This window comes from Mustela erminea, chromosome 1 (genome assembly GCF_009829155.1).
Source record: "Mustela erminea isolate mMusErm1 chromosome 1, mMusErm1.Pri, whole genome shotgun sequence".
Lineage (NCBI taxonomy): Eukaryota > Metazoa > Chordata > Mammalia > Carnivora > Mustelidae > Mustela > Mustela erminea.
In genome coordinates this window covers 133,687,526-133,705,002 of record NC_045614.1, presented here as the reverse complement: position 1 = coordinate 133,705,002, position 17,477 = coordinate 133,687,526, and the positions used below count along the sequence as shown (strand labels likewise).

The 17,477-nt window shown below is 34.9% G+C and overlaps 1 pseudogene; it reads left to right on the top strand.

Moving 5' to 3' along the window:
* The first annotated feature begins 7,314 nt into the window (after positions 1-7,314).
* On the top strand, positions 7,315-8,133 carry LOC116601073 (annotated as a pseudogene).
* The last annotated feature ends 9,344 nt before the right edge of the window (positions 8,134-17,477 follow it).

The window sequence follows — 17,477 nt, the reverse complement described above, 5'->3', positions numbered from 1 at the left end:
TTTTGTTGTTGTTGTTGTTCAATTGTAAGTGCAATTTTAAGTGGATTTTTTGACATGGCCATGTTTACTTTGGTCCCTTCCAAAGGATGAGATAAATTGAGGGCTGTCTTATTAGCATTGGATTTGTAACTATTTACAATCATGCTGCTTGTCAGAAGGGGGCTTCAATCAGCTCAGTACATGTGTTGCCCTCTTGCAGAGCAGGTGTCACTCAAGAAGTGGGGAAACAGTGGAAGGAGAGATGAGAGACAGATTTATTAGTTTCAGGAGACTTAATATGTAAATATTATCCTTAAGTAAGTATTTATTCTTACAATGTTTCCAAAGGAAATACGTTATAAGTCAACACTTGGTAAAAGAAATATTTATTAGTTTAGCTGGAACTTCAGCCCAGTTATCAGTCATCATCCCATGTTGTCCTGGCTTTAGTATAAAGTGTGAAAAATTATTTTCACCATGCATCACTGTGATTTATTCCTTTTTATTTTTGAGGGGGTGGAACATTGGGAACAGAACCTCTATAAAAGTGAGAGAGAACTTCAGGAGTCTTCTTGAATATCAGACTAAATCATAATATAAAAATTCTAAAAATATCATTGTGAAATTCTGTTACCAATAAAAAAATAAACGTTGAAGAAGAATAAATCAGCTGAAATATGTAAAATCTACTTCTTGAAATTTTGGTGTATTTTTGTTTTAAATAAATGGATAAACAACTATTTGGTAAGTTACTATTATAATAAAAACCATCAATATTTTGCCATTGAAACAAGGATAAAAAAGCATAATATTTCTTCAAAATTTGGCTTCTCTCACCTAAGATAAGAATCCCACTAATTAAGGACTAAATGAGAATTCAGTATATAACAGTTCAAAATGTAAGAAGAAAAAAAAGGAAGTAAAAGCCTAAAGTTATAAAAAATGCATTTCACCTTTCTTTTTCTTTTATGGGATTTTTAATCTCACTCAGCTGTCAGTCATTCTCATTATTTTGAGCACATTCTTCAAACAGTCTAAATTGTTCCCACAGTGGCAGCCAAACCAAATAAACAGTCAAGCACTGAAGAGTGTGTGATTTCACCAGAGACATTAAACAATAGAGTGCCCCAGAAATTTCTATTAAATGAAAGGGGTAGGAAACCTCAATGACAGCTTTAAACATAGAAAGGAAACATTCTCTCTAGTTTCCTTTCAAAGTACCCCATCAAAACCCCAAAATCTTAACAACCCCATATAAATAACAGTAAAAATGATAATCTTCTTGCTATGTACCAGATAAGAACTACATTTTAACATGTAAAAATTTGTACTTTGAAATGCAAAGTATGTCATTTAGGTTAGTTATGTATATATATTTGAAAAAGAAAGTAATCCTCAAGGAAAAGAAAGGATAAATATGGTCAAATTTTATTTAATGTATTTTTAAAATTATGAAATATAGATGCTTAACTGGAATTTTCTCTTTCCTAAATTTCTGCTTTATGACATCTGAGGCATTACACAATCATTTTACAAGGAAAACTGTCTATATTAATGAGGACTTTTAAAATTTGAGCTCTTAAATTTTTGAGAATGATACTTTCTATATCTCTGAATATACACATTAGCATCTTTTTCCATTTGCACCAAGAACCAAACTAAACTAAATCTAAACCTGTGTTCCCTAATGCCCTAATTCTTTTTTTAAAATTTAACATATACTGTATTATTTGTTTCAGGGGTACAGGTCTATGATTCATCAGTCCTACAAAATTCACCTAATTCCCTAATTCTGATACAGAAAAATAACAACAACAAAATTTGTAGGTGAAATATTTCAATGACTTGAAATTTATGAATTCTTGGTCAAAGAACAAAAATTTAGACTTGAGCACTGCAATGTATTCACTTGAAGTGGAAATAATCATGTTTTATTGTTAGGTGATACAATAGAGAAATTATATAGATATAGATTTGCAGCTTGCAAATAGATTAAACACAATATTTTAAAATTTTCTACAGTTTTCATTAAAAACAAATTAACCAATATTTGTAAATTTGTTCAGTTGTGTGTCTATTTAATTATTTTCTAAGTTTTTTGCCCCATTGTACACCATAAATAAGTGAAGGATGAGTAAATAACGAGTACACAAATGAGTAACACTTCACACCTCAACAGAAATTACTCTTGAGAAACAAGTTCCATGAGGAAGCTAAAATTAGAAAATGTTAAAATGCATGCTGCATACTGAAATTTTTTGAGTATCAAATGCAAAACCGGGTTGACTTAAAAAATATATATTTATTTATTTGACAGAGAGAGATCACAAGTAGGCAGAGAGGCAGGCAGAGGGGGGGGAAGCAGGCTCCCCACTGAGCAGAGAGCCCCACATGGGGCTTGATCCCAGGACCCAGAGATCATGACCTGCGCCAAAGGCAGAGGCTTAACCCACTGAGCCACCCAGGTGCCCCAGGTTGACTTTTGATCCAAATTTAATTTGTTTAGTTTGTGAAGGTGGTAAATAGCAAGCTAACAGTATGATAATTTTATATATCCTAGAAAATGGTGACGTGTTATGAAAGCAGTGATAAAATTAATAGTATTTTGCATGTTTGTCACCATAATAAAATTTACTCCACATCTTGTTTCTACATATTTAGTATTCACCATCTATTTCATTACCAAAATTATACTGTAACTTTCAGAAATGTTACATTTGTCCTAGGGTTCTCATTTTATTTTATTTTAGTTTTTTTTTTTTTTTAAGCATAAGCAGTTGCTATCTTTATTTTAGGGTTCTTATTTTAATTCTGAGATCAAGAAAGAAATTCAATCATTTAAATAACTATGTTAAAAAAAATTACAGAAGTAAGACAAGCCCATTGTAGACAGGATAGCAATACTGATGATTAAGATTAAGAACAAGTATGATCCAGGACTCATATTCTTAGTATATTGTTTTTTCTTACTCATTTATAAGTATTTACTTATATACTCAAAAAATGTATTTCTGTGAGAAGGGTTACCAACACCCCCAGGTTTTATGACTCACTAGGAGAATTCTGATGACTCAATATATGGTCGTTCTCCAGACTACGATTATTTCATGAAAAGGTACAAAGCAAAATCAGCAAAGGGAAAAGGCTCACAGGCAGAATCTGGGAAGTCCAGGTGCAAGCTTCAAGTTTCCTTTCTTAGTGGAGTCCTACAGAACATACTTAAATTCTTCAACAGTGAATTGTAATATGGCACATGTGAAAGATTGCCAACCAGGCAAGTCTGTAACAGAGTCGATGCCCAGAGTTTTTATTGGGTGTTGATCATGTAGGTACCCTCTGTGGGTATATAACTAAATTTCAGACTCCCAGAAGAAAAGCAGGTGTTTAGTATAAACTCTATTTTTTGCATAGTTTATGTACAATGAGCCACTCTTCTCAGTTAATGGTGTTGGGAAATCTCCTGAAATCTAAATTCTCAGATGTCAGCTGAGACAATTTCATAAATAAACCTTTCAAAGAATAAAAGGTAGGCCTGCTATGTTAACTCTTTCTGCCCAGTTTCATATCGTGTTGTTTTGTATTTAATTTTAATTTGTGAACATCTTTCAATATCCTTAAATATTTTTTCCTATTTAGTGGCTACACTGTTTTTAATTTTATGCATGTACCATGGTTTATTTGACAGATCTATTGGCAGAATTTTAAAAGTATGGGTCCATATTTGTACTGTAATAAACAAAAAGTGCTATGAATATTATTTCTTGATATAAATTCCTAGCAGTGAGATCACCTTATGTGTACATCGTAAAGGGTTTTGATGTACATTACATGGTTGCCTATACTGTCCTTTGAGTCTGTAAGAGTGTACATATACACCATCAACAATATATATAAGAAATTGATACTTTCTTTTTTTTTTTAAAGATTATTTATTTATTTGACAGAGAGAGATCACAAGTAGGCAGAGAGGCAGGCAGAGAGAGAGGAGGAAGCAGGCTTCCCACTGAGCAGAGAGCCTGATGCAGGGCTACATCCCAGGACCCTGAGACCATGACCTGAGCTGAAGGCAGAGGCTTAACCCTCTGAGCCACCCAGGTGCCCCAAGAAATGGATACTTTCAATAATTTATTAATTTGCTCAGAGGAAAGTGAATTTTGGTTGTCTTATTTAACATCTTTGATACTATGGGTGTTGAACATTTAACAATATATTTGTCATTTTTATTTCTACTTTTCTAAATATGTATTCATTTATTTATTTTTATCAGCAACTGTTACAAAATAAAGTCACAATTGAAAAGAAAAGATGTGGGGTACCTGGGTGACTTAGTGGGTTAAAACCTCCGCCTTCGGCTCAGGTCATGATCTCAGGATCCTGGGATCCAGCCCCAAATCAGGCTCTCTGCTTAGCAGGGGGCCTGCTCCCCCCCTACCTCCTGCCTCTCTGCCTACTTGTGATCTCTCTCTCTCTGTCAAATAAATAAATAAAATCTTAAAAAAAAAAGAAAAGAAAAAATATTAAAACACCAGTTGCGATGAATAGTAATGAACTAGGCACTATTTGTCCAAATTAGTTTTCACATATGTAGCTTCATTCATTAGTTTAATTCATAACATCCACTACTGAGGAATGATGCACATGGCACTACTTTTTTCTATATCAGTACAAATAATGGATTTCTTTTCTACAAAACATATTGAAAAGTTTTGGGGGTTTAAATAAACATAATCTTAAACACTAAGGACATTCATAGGATCTTTTTTTTTTTTTTTTTTTTTTTATTTCCAGCGTAACAGTATTCATTATTTTTGCACCACACCCCGTGCTCCATGCAATCCGTGCCCTCTATAATACCCACCACCTGGTACCCCAACCTCCCACCCCCCGTCCCTTCAAAACCCTCAGATTGTTTTTCAGAGTCCATAGTCTCTCATGGTTCACCTCCCCTTCCAATTTCCCCCAACTCCCTTCTCCACTCTAAGTCCCCATGTCCTCCATGCTATTTGTTATGCTCCACAGATAAGTGAAACCATATGATAATTGACTCTCTCTGCTTGACTTATTTCACTCAGCATAATCTCTTCCAGTCCCGTCCATGAATACCCAACTTTTGTAGCATCATAGGATCTTTTAAACCTTGGACTCTTAGTTTCCTAACATTTGATTTGTTTTTAGGATTTAAGAGTTGAGTTTTTAAAAACAATTTTGTTTATTTAAATATATGTGATAAGAAACTTAAATGTGTTTCTGGTCATGTTACCTATCTAACAATATAAGATGTAGTTATTAAATAATTCAGATATTTTTCCCCTTAAATTAAGCCAGTTTTCTCCACACCTACTTTATAATTAGGCTTTCTTTTTGATACTTAAATATTTGTTGAGCTCTTACCTTTTGGGAAGGAAAATCTGTATAGCCCAGTCTCAAATATTCATGTTTCTGTAATCAGTTTTTTTAATTATTATTTTTTATTATGTTATATTAGTCACCATATAGTACATCATTACTGTTTGACATAGTGTTCTAAGATTCATTGTTTACATATAATACCCAATGTTCTATGTAATACATGCTGTCCTTAATACCTATCACTGGGCCAACTCATCCCCCCCTACCCTTCCCTCTAAAACCCTCAGTTTGTTTCTCGGAGTTCACAGTCTCTCATGGTTCATCTCCCCCTCTGGTTTCCGCCCTTTCATTTTTCCCTTCGTTCTCCTAATGAATTCCATGCTATTCCTTATGTTCCACAAGTAAGCGAAATCATATGATAACATTCTGTCTCTGCTTGACTTATTTCACTCAGCATAATCTCCTCCAGTCCCACCCATGTTGATACAAAAGTTGGGTATTCATCCTTTCTGATGGCTAGGTGATTCCATTGTATATATGGACCACATCTTCTTTATACATTCTTCTGTTGAAAGACATCTCAGCTTTTTCTTTTAAACAAATTTCTTATGGGCAGTGATCATTCTCCTTCAATTCTACTACCAGAATGAAAAAGCAGTCAAAATCCTGGACAAAGTACGTTTTATCTTGAAACAAAGTATATTTTATCAGTCAAATTAGTTTACATTAATTTTTAAAGCGTTGGTTAAACAAGTCGAGTTTGAATAGGCTTGTTAGAAAAGCACAAGGTTGCCTTTTTTTGAGAACTTATTAAAAAAAAATGGAAATATTGTCATTATTTACCTAGAAGGGAATAGAAAGCAAATGCCAAATGTAATGATGAAGGCTACACAATGGCTATGATTACAATGGAAATCGATGAAGTCTAATTTATTTTGTATCATATTATAAGGCCAGGGAGCATGCTGAAGAAGAACACAAAAAATTAGAAGTAGATACTAACTTTTATTTAATACACAAGTGCGAGATAGCCAAATAGTGATTGAAGAGGGAAAAAAAAAAAAAAAACAGTTTGAACTCAAACATTGTTAAATGGCTAGCACTAAAAATCTTTGAAACATACTGTGGAAGGAATTTCTTTTCAGTTAATTGTTTGCATACAATCAGATAAGAAGTATAATAAAGAATGTTTGCTTGGCATTTAGAAGGCCACTATAAGTTGATAGTCTAGATGAAGACTTCTATATTTAGAAGAAATTATTCTAAATTAATTCAAGAAAGAGTTCGCAGGGTTTGGTTTTTGACAGTGGTGAAAGAATTCTGGTGCACCTGCTTAGGAACATTTTCCCCTTGTATAAAAGTGTCTGCTATTTAGCTTAGTTTGTGGTAAGTAATTTGCATAACTCCATAATGTAGCTGTCAGATTCTTTTTTTCTTCTTGTAGCGCTATAATGCTAATAGAGAAGTGAAAAACAGAATTAAAAAAACTATTTAGAACCAACACCACTACACTTAATATCTGTATACTCTCTGTATAAAGAATATAATAAATAAATGTGGATAAATATAATGTCTCTGATAAATATAATGATAAATATAATGTCAGCTTTTCTATGGTAAAGCTTCCATTATCTTAGTCTCTGGGCACTAGTACTACACAGTATTTGCAGAGGACAACAATATTTTACTAATGGAAGTTAGATATTCTGTAAGGTGCGACACAGTCTCCTTTCATTTAAGTGGGTAGGAGAATATTTGAAAATTTATGGGGAATCATTTGTCAATTACTTCCTCGGTGTTTTTTTACCTAAAAGTCTCCTACTAAAATGTTGCAGTTAAACTGAAACTGTGGGCAGAGGCGACCTCATTTGAGGAGAGGCTCCTTGTGCTGGCTGCCAATGCTGGCCTCTGGGCTTGGAGCCAGGGAGAATACCTGCCATTGTCCACTTTCCCTTGGTGGTCTGCTCACAATAGTCCTACCTGGAGATGGCAGACAATCTTGTAGATGAGTGGTGGGAGAACCAGCCTGCAGGAGCAGCTGGCAGCTCAGAAACATCAGATAGTGGAAGAGGAGGAGGTCCAGAAATAATGCAGCAGGAGACAGCTCCAGCTCCTGCAGTGTCAAAGAAAACTAAACAGCCTAAAAATGTTTCTTGATACAACCAAAGGAAACAAAAGAAGATGACACCAGGACAAGGAGGAGAAGAAGAAAATTACTGATGTTCTTGCAAAATCAGAGCCCAAACCAGGGACCCCTGAAGACCTGTAGAAACTTATGAAGGACTACTACAGCAGCCAACTGCCCAGTGATTGAATTAGAAGACCAATCATATTCCTGTTTCCTCAAGGCCAATGATTTGACTCCTAGTCTTTCATCATACCTAAAAGAAATCTGCCCTAAGTGGGTAAATCTTTAGAAAAATCATAATGAGAAGAAGTTGGTCCTGATGCTGATCATATGCAGCTCTGCTCTCTGGGCCTTGGAGCTCATTAGCATTCAGAGGAGACAGCAAAGTTATGAAATTATTTGCAAAACACAGAAAAATCCAGGAGCAGGTAAAGTTGTTGGAGAAGTATATGGTGCACCTGGGTGTAGGAACACCAGGGAGAATGAAAGGACTCACTAAACAAGATGGCCTCAATTTGAACCTCTTAAAGTTTCTGGTTTTTTACTAGAACTGGAGAGGTCAGGAGTTGAGGAGGATGATGGACATTCTCGAGGTAAGAAAGGAGGTTTTTGAACTTCTAGAAATGGGGGTCCTCAGTCTGTGCAAGATTGAGTCTTTGAAGGGGGATCTTTTCTAAGTCTGGGTCCTAATGAAAACTCCTGTGTTTTTTTCTTTTTTTTTTTTTTAAGATTTTGTTTATTTATTTGACACACAGAGATCACAAGTAGGCAGAGAGGCAGACAGAGAGAGGGGGGCAAAGCAGGCTCCCTGCTGAGCAGAGAGCCCGATGCGGGGCTCAATCCCAGGACTCTGAGATCATGACCTGAGCTGAAGGCAGAGACTTAACCCAGTGAGCCATGCAGGCGCCCCGAAAACTCCTGTTTTTATGGTGGCATTTGCATCTAGTTTAACAGCTCTGGAATATTGCAAGGACTCAGTAAATACCAACTATTTTATTATGTTAACTGCTTCACCAGATGAATCACTAGACATTTTTGGTGGAGATTCTTTGACAAAAATGAAACTGTCCTTTGCCAGTTTCTCTGTATAATAAAGTATCACCAGCTTAAAAAAATAAAGTGAAACTGTGATATGGAAATATTGACAAAAAATAGATTATCTTATCAATTTAAACTATTTATAATTTCTGATATAGGGAAAAAACTCTCAAATCATTCATCTCAAATGTATGAGCCTATCAGGTCCTTTTGGATGCTCATCATTTTGAGGAAGTGTTAGTGTTGCTAAATAGAAATTTGTCTTTCATAAATATAAAATTTATTCACATTCAAAGCAATAAATAGTTAGAAGTAAGAATATTTCCAAAGGATAAATTCCAATAAATTCAGGATAAATTCATAATAAACAAAAACAAACATATAAACCAACAAAGTATAAACTTCCTTATTATTATTTCATCTTATGTTCTATCAAGGCACCCTTACATCAAGAGGTTTAAAGCAAGTAGTCACATTATAGCTAAACAGTTTTGGGGGTCTCTAATCAGAAATTGGTTTTTTTTGCACATTTATTTTTCTTGTTTAAAATACAGTTCTGTCTACAAAGGACTACAAGTTGTGTCTCTAAATATAAGTCAGAATGATGTAAGGAGACAGCCAAGTTATTAATGAATTCTATAAAATGTCAAGAAAAATGTGAGGCAGCACAATTCAAAAGCAATTTTTGAGAGAGTATCTGCAATAGGCCACTTTCCTTCCCATTGGTAAAGAAGATGTTAGCGTGCTGGAAAAAAAGTTAAAATTTTAAAAGAGAAAAAAATATATATATAGCTGCAAACAAGAGCAAGTATGCAGTCAGGATGACGGGAACCCCTGAATGATATGGCTTATCAAATAAAGGCCCTCAACATAAAGATATACTACTAAGTTGTTAGTTCACTTCAAATTGGAAAAGAAGTTTAAGATTTTTTTTCTGGGTTTTTTGTTTTTGTTTTTGTTTTTGTGTTTTTTTGCCTCTGTATATCTCTGTCACATACTAACACACACAAATACACACAATATGAAAAATAAATTTTTAAAGAGCCCAAGTGCTCATAACAAACATGACAACATTCAAGTCATCTCTAGGTGGCTAGAAATAAGCAGTTTTTTTCCAGTTTCTTTTGAAAAAAATATTTATTTCAGGTAAGTTTTATGTATGGCAGTATCTACAGATATTAGGGATAAAATTTCATGAGTTTTAAAAAATATAAATATCTCCTATAGTCAAGTTATAGAACATTTCCTTTATACCATAAATTTATCTCATATTTCCTTTAGATGAGTCTGTCCCTCATATAAGCTATCACTCTTCTGATTTCTGTTAGAAGTTTCTATCAGGAATTCGTAGAGAAACTTGTCCCGTGAAAATCAGGCAATAAGACAAAGTGGCACTGGCTTATGGACAGGCCCAGTGAGATCTCTTGATATTATCCGTGCCAGGGACCACTTGAACTTTTCCTGGCTTTTTCTTGGTTGAGGTCTGGAAACATGCCTGACTGTCCACTGCACACTCAATAGGACAGCTTGTCATGAATGATGTTAATGATATAGTGTACTGACAATTTTGCTGTCGTGTAAGCCATCACAACTTTTTGTCCTGTACCCGTAAATTAAACAAAATGATGAATAAGCAACAGCAGGAACACAGCACTAACATGTGGGCCCTAGGAGATAAGAGAGAGACAGAGACAAAGGGAGAGAGAGAGAATGAGAATGAGTTTGAGAATTTCACATATTATCAGAATAACCCAATTATCAAAAGGTATAATTCAGTGCAATGACATTTTGGAAGGGAACTAATAATAATATGAACAAAAATTAACCCACATAGAAAGAATTGACTTTTATGTTTTATGTTTTTAAAGACCCAGTAGGAAAAATGATGAGGATACCCAGTCTTGAAATTTGCATATGTGGTCAGGAGGAGGTGAGAGAAGTATCTCAAAATACAGAGCAAAAACAGCTGATGAAAACTGTGAGGGGAAAAAAAAAATTGGAAGACCCAGAAGAATTAATTCGAATAATTAATAATAATTAATTCGAAAATAACTTGCTACCAGGAGGAGAAATAGGAATAGTTGAGTTTGAGACACTTGTTAAAATATAACTATGGATATAGTTAGATAATACATTCTATTTTTATAAATAAAAATTTAACAGACTGGAGAAAGCAAATAGAAAATCTGTACTAAGTTTTAGGCAAGACTGACTAGAAAAGCGATATTAGAGCATATCCTAAAATAATGTTAGACTGGGAGAATAAACAGAAATCATATGAGTTCCCACAACAAAATAAAACAACTTAAAAGGAGAAGAAAGGAATCAGGCAGGTGTCGTAGTTGTCATCTCTATCACATATAGATTATTGAAAAAATAATAAATATCAGCCAAGATAACATTCAGCTGTTAGGGGCAAACATGTATATTTGCTGGTATACAAGCATCTAGAGACTATATCACATGAATATCCAATATGAGAAGAAAAATCTCAAAAAAAAAAAAAGTGTCTCACCAAGCAGAAAGTGAGTTAGAACACAGATCTCAATATAGGAATAAAGAAATGAGTGGAGGAAGAAATCATGAGTCCTTGTAAATGAGTCCCTTGTAAAGGGAAAATAAGTTAAACCAGTGACAATCCTGTTGTACACTACAAGGACATCGCATCTAAGAGGTCAAACTTTATATGGTAGATGGGCATGTACTTTATTACAAATTGTAATTAGCAGATGTAATTAAACAAATTTAACAGATGTAATTAAAGTTACTCTAACAAAATCTTTGTATATGGTCCTTTTGCAATGAATGGAGGTATAGTGTCTTGAGGAAACAAACATTTTTCTATCAACAGAAAGAGCCAAGTGAACTCAGTGGCATTCCTGTTTTTGTGTTGCAGACAACTGAGGTATCTGGGGAGCTTTACAGAAATTCCTGAAACTTTCTTGTCCTCTGAAAACTTTTCAATGATGCTTGATTCTCTTGTCCTTTCCACAGTTTTGTAAGTAACTAATTCTTTGCATTAATGCGTTCTTGCCTGAGAATGTCTTAGTGTAAACGTATGTCTGACTGAGGCAATAATGTTGAGAATCTTCACAATCCTTGTTCATATCTTTAATTACCTGTTTTCATTGCGCATATTACTGTTTTGTGCCTGGCATGATGTTATATGATTTTACATATTATACAATTCCCACTATAGACCTGAATGAGGGAAATTATATTCATTAGTTTTAGGGGTGAGAAAGTATGGATCAAAAACATTAAGTAAATTTCCAAAACAAACTGGTAAAGTCATGAGCCAGGATTTGAACCTTATAATTTTTGGACTTGAAATTCTTTACCCTTTAAATATCTCTTGTTTCTTATCAGTGATTTCAATTTAAAAAATTGATATTTTTCACTTTCTTTTCCTTAAACCTCATTAAGATCGTTCACATTTAAGATCATTTTTTTCCCAAGAAATATTGTTTGTGTAAACTTGTATTGCTAAAATGGTCTATTCCAAGTTCTTTTAGATAACCCTTATGTAACCTAATAAAACCACTCATTTTCTTGGTATATTGGCTGTGATGAGACTTACACTAATAGCGTTAGGCAATTAACGACTTTTTAGTATAACATATTGTGAATTGAGCTATAGTGACAAGAAGACATGGTAACAAAATAATTAGCAGATTGAAATTGATTCTTGCTCAATAAATATTTAAGAGGAAATAAAATTTAGCTCTGAAAAAACTGAAATGGCTTGATGTTCAACCAAACGAAATACTGAAGGTATATTAGCAGGTAGAAGCAGGGACTTATTTGCATGACTAACGAAAGTCAGGTTTCATTTGACAGTCGGTCACCAGTCGAGATGGTTCTTTAAAGGACATAGACTTATTAAAGTTTCCTAAAAGTCTTAATATTTTTATTGGGAGTCTTTGGTGACAAGGAACAGAAATCCAATTCAAAAAAGCTTCATCAAAAGAAAAAAAATTCAAAAAGAGGAATTTATTGACTTCTTTAAGACATCTAAGGGTCACACAGTTATTAGCCACGTTGATTAGCCACAAGGACTCCTCATATTTTAGTATGTTTTCTTTCTCCATTGTTTGATTCTGTTACCAATTGTGCTACTGACTTCATTTTTCAGTTTCTCTATGTAGTAACAAAGTTTCTGACTTTTCAATGTACCTCTTGCTTTGTTCTGAATGTTTATGTCTTCCCCAAATTCATATATTGAATTTACCTAACCCCCAAGGTATTCTTAAGGGGTGAGTTCTTGGAAAGCGACTGGGTCATCAGAGTGGAACCCTCATGAATGTTATCATAACCTTATAAAAACTGCCTGAGAAAGCTCCCTTGAAAAAAATGCCTTTTAAGAACCAGGAAGTCACCCTCACAAACATAGAACCTGACTGTTCAGTGCTCCGAGCTCTGACTTCCAGACTCCAAAAATGTGAGAGGGAAATTTCTTCGTTTGTAAGTTCTCAGTCTGTTAGAGAAGCCTGGGCTATTCTATTATAGCACCCTGAATAGACTGAGACACCTTTTTTCTCCCTTCATCTCCATTTCCCGACCTAAATTAGTAGTCATAGTAAAAAAGGTCACCTTTCCTCCCATACATGCATATATCCATTCTGAGTAATTACATATGATTTTAAACAAATGTGTTTAATGAACATGTATATATTATATACACACTATACTCTGAGTGCTCCTCTAAGTGTTAGAAACATTAGCTCATTAGTCCTCATAAAAACAAAACAAAACAAAACAAACATACTATTACTATCTCTCCTTTAGCCATGAGGGAGCTGAGACACAGAGAGATTAAAGTCACATATTTAATAAGTGACAGGGCCAGGATTAGACCACAGCAGTCTGATTCTAATAAATATGCTATATTGATTCTCCATGGGAGCAACAAAAAATGTTGCCGGGGTAAAAAATGTTCTTCTAATTAGGTCACTATTAGATAGGGCTAACATCTGAGATAGAGGAAGGGTCACTTCTGGCTTAAAGAAACATGAGGTTTTTTCCTAGAGAAAAAAGAGCTGTACATGTATATGAGAAAGATACATAAAGAGTTTTTTATACATAACAAAGTCTAATTAATGACTGTTATAGTCAAAGTAAGCACATTTTTATGGTCTTGAGATTATAATGGAAGATAATCAAGCTTAGTGACTTGGTCTTTATAGACTAACAATTTAATTTACATATGATTATGATGTCAGATAAATAGAAAACTTAACCCATGGGAGAAACTATTGTTGTTGTTGTTTTAAGAGTTTATTTATTTATCTGACAGAGAGAGAGACACAGGAAGGGAGGGAACACAAGCAGGGAGAGTGGCAGAGGGAGAAGTAGGCTCACTGCAGAGCAAGGGGCCAGATGTGGGACTTGATCCCAGGACTCTGGCATCACGAACTGAGCCAAAGGCGGACACTTAATAACTGAGCCACCCAGGCACTCCTTGTTTTGTTTTTTAAGTAAGCTCTAGACCAAACATGGGGCTTGAACTCCCAACTCTGAGATCAAGAGTCCCATGCACTACAGATTGAGACAGCCAGGCATGGCAGAAACTACTCTGTGTCTTAGTGATCTTCTTTAATCCATTTAATCACAAATCTCACAGCCTTTGACTTTTTTCCTAAGCCAATAGTCAAAGACAGCTTTCACTAATAAAACATGAGAGCTTGTTCTGTTCTGATAAAGTCCGCCCTGAGCTATTCTAAATAAGATGTTATTATTTAATATGATTATTTTACTTGAATTATAAAAAGTGAGCTGCCATAGTAAAATCTTTGTATATTACAAAAAATTGTGTAACTTTGTGTCTTTTTCTAAACTGTCTAGAATGTTTTCATCCTTTGCCCTATTTCATAAGCTTCCTGTATCCCTTTGCAGGGGTGTTCCTGCCACTTTTTGGATGAAGGTGATGATGTGTGTGTTCTGGGTGTTTATGCATGGGTTATGTACCCTGGTGCACAGTCCCATGAGGGCATGTCCCTAAAAAGTGCTCCTGGTTCTCTCCCTAAATCCTGCCTTTCCTGTCTATGCCACAGTCTGGGTCTCAGTATTGGGTGGGAAAAATGAAGGCTATGTTTCATCCTTTGCAAACTGATGCTGGCGAGTATATACTAAAGATTGTTAATGATCAATTTTCTGTCTTCAAAGTTGTAAAGGTTTAGTTGGTATATGGCTTCATTTTGAATATTTAATTTTTGTATGTTTTGAGGATCCATAAAAATAAAATCATGAATTATTTCCTTCCTGGATTATTAAAGAAGCTCTCTTTGAGCAAGTGAATAGTGAAAAATACATAAAAGGCGAGCATTATATTGCAAGTAGAATAATTCAAATTATTCTTATAAAAATTATAGAAATTGGCAGTGTTTTATAATCAGATTGACCTAAATTAATACCCAACTACTACTTACTAATAAGTAAGTAAGTAATATATAAGTAAGTAATAAGTAAGTAGTAGTCAGATATTTACTTACTAATAAGGCCCTCAGTTTTCTGCAAAGCGGGGATAATAATACTTATATTCTCATACTTGAGGATTAAGAAAAAGCTTTAGATACCAATCACATAGTAAATAGTAGTGACATAGTAGCTAATTAGTAAATGACAATTATTTTTATTGTTTTACAATCATGGTGTAAAACCTTGTAGACAGGCACTCCATCTTCCTGTTTAGTGTTTACTCACATAGTGTACTCCTCTAACCTTTTCATATCTTCTTCCATTTTGACGAACTGGACTATCTTCTAAACATATTAGGGTTCTCTCTCCCTTACATTCATTTTTTTCTATTGCTTATGTCTCAAAGGCCCATTCTCCTCCTTCCTGTCTCTAGAAGCCCTTCATTCTTAGTAGTTTAACTCCAAATTGTCTCTTTCATGGGGTCTTCACCAACTCTCCCTGATTTTCATTTATGTTACCATTGTATTTTGCTTGTAATGATATTGTATTAGTAAAGGTTCTTCAGAGAAATAGAGTCCCATAGGCGATTATATATATATATATATATTTTTTTTTAATTAATGAGTCTATCAATTGATTTGTTGACCTATATGATTATGGAAGCTGAAAAGTCCCATGATCTGCCACATGCAAGGTGGAAGACCCGGGAAGCCAATGGTGTAATTCAATCTGACTTCAAAGGTTTGAGGACCAGTGTAGCTAATGGTGGAAATCCTGGTCTGAAACTAGGAGACCGTCAATGTCCCAGCTCAATCATTCAGGCAGGGAGGGCCCCAATTCCCCCTTCCTCCAACCTTTGTTTCATGTAGGCCCTCAATGGATTGGCTGGTATCCACCCACTCTGGGGAGGGCCATCTGCTATACGAGCCCACCAGTTAAAATGTTAATTTCATCCAGAAATGCCCTCATGCATGCATCCTAAATAATGTTTATCTAAATATCTAGGTACCCTATGAACCACTTAACTTGACACATAAACTTAACCATCACAGATGAAAAAGCAGGATTTAATATGTACTATAAAACCAAGTGCATTTCACCAAGAATTTGGAATAGTAAAAATTTCTTCTTGTTAGATTTGTTTTTAAAGGGATGGACAGAAAATAGAGAAACCCATCTTTTAAAATTAATAAATTGCCCAATTAAAGATCAGTCCTCTATCATCAGTAACAAAATTGTAAACCACATAGAAAACACCCTTCGGGGGCTCAGTGGTGTATTTATGCTTGAATTCTATTGCTGGAAAGGAAGCAAACTGAGAAGAATTATTATCAGTCTAAACATGTAAAATATATCAAAGAAGAAATTAGACTTACGGATGAGTGCCAATAGTAGTTTATGAGAGAAAATAAAGATAGCCATGTCCTTCTATAAATTATCTCAAAGCACTGGTGTTTAAAGTGAAGATACTTTCAAGTGGAATGCGGTGAGACTAGATCTCCTCAAAGTCTTCTTATTAACTGTAGAATTTGTCATTCAAATGAAATAGTGAACAAAGTGATAAATCAGAGCTGTTCTGACCTTTAGATTCCCTCATCCTCATCTGGTCTTTGATGGTGACTTTCAGCAACACTCTCTAGCTAACGATATCACCCTTCTTTAAGTTTTTAAGTCCTGTTAAAACAAACAAACAGAGTTATTATAGCAGATTTATTCAAAGTGGAGAGCCGATAGAAAAGGAGTCCTTATTTGGGTTACCCTGAGCAGATCTGTCATTCTAGATGTTTTTTCTCACAATCATATCCTGTCTTCAGCAAATGAGAAGTAGATGCGGAGGCTAGAGTGAGCAGTAAGAGCTTGGTCCAAAATGGCACAGGGCAGCGCTGTCGAGCATCTGCAAAAGGAAAAAACTAGTAAGCTAATCAAGAGGGTGATGAGAATGCTGTGCATACACATAGACACAGACTGAGGATGGGCTGGAGTGCCCTCACTTTTCTATTCTTTTCTTTTTTAAAAAAATTATTTGTTTTTAATTTAATTTAATTTTTGTGTGTGTGTGTTCCGAAATTCATTGTTTATGCACCACACCCAGTGCCCCATGCAGTACGTGCCCTCCTTAGTACCCACCACCAGGCTCACCCAACCCCCTCCCCCCTCTCCTCCCAAACCGGCAGTTTGTTTCTCAGAGTCCACAATCTCTCATGGTTTGTCTCCTTCTCTGATTTCAATGATGTTCCTATTCTTTAAATTCAATTTGCAGCAGGCCTGGCATTTCCATACTTCAGACTTAGACATTCATTTATACATACAAAAAACTTAGTTTTCACTTCATCAAAGTTTAGAGGGAGTTTTGTTCCCTGTATTCAAAAGACTCTGTATTGGGGAAAAAAAATATATCAAGCTTTGAGTGTGGTTGCAAGCAAAGGGATTTAGAAAATTTGCAAGGCTGGTTAAAGTGTCCTGTCTAGGAAGAAGACATGCCGAATCCTTCATCCAAGAAGAAAGCTATCTGTTCATGGATTTGTGAAAGAAAAACAACACAAACTTTTAGAATCTAGAACGCACA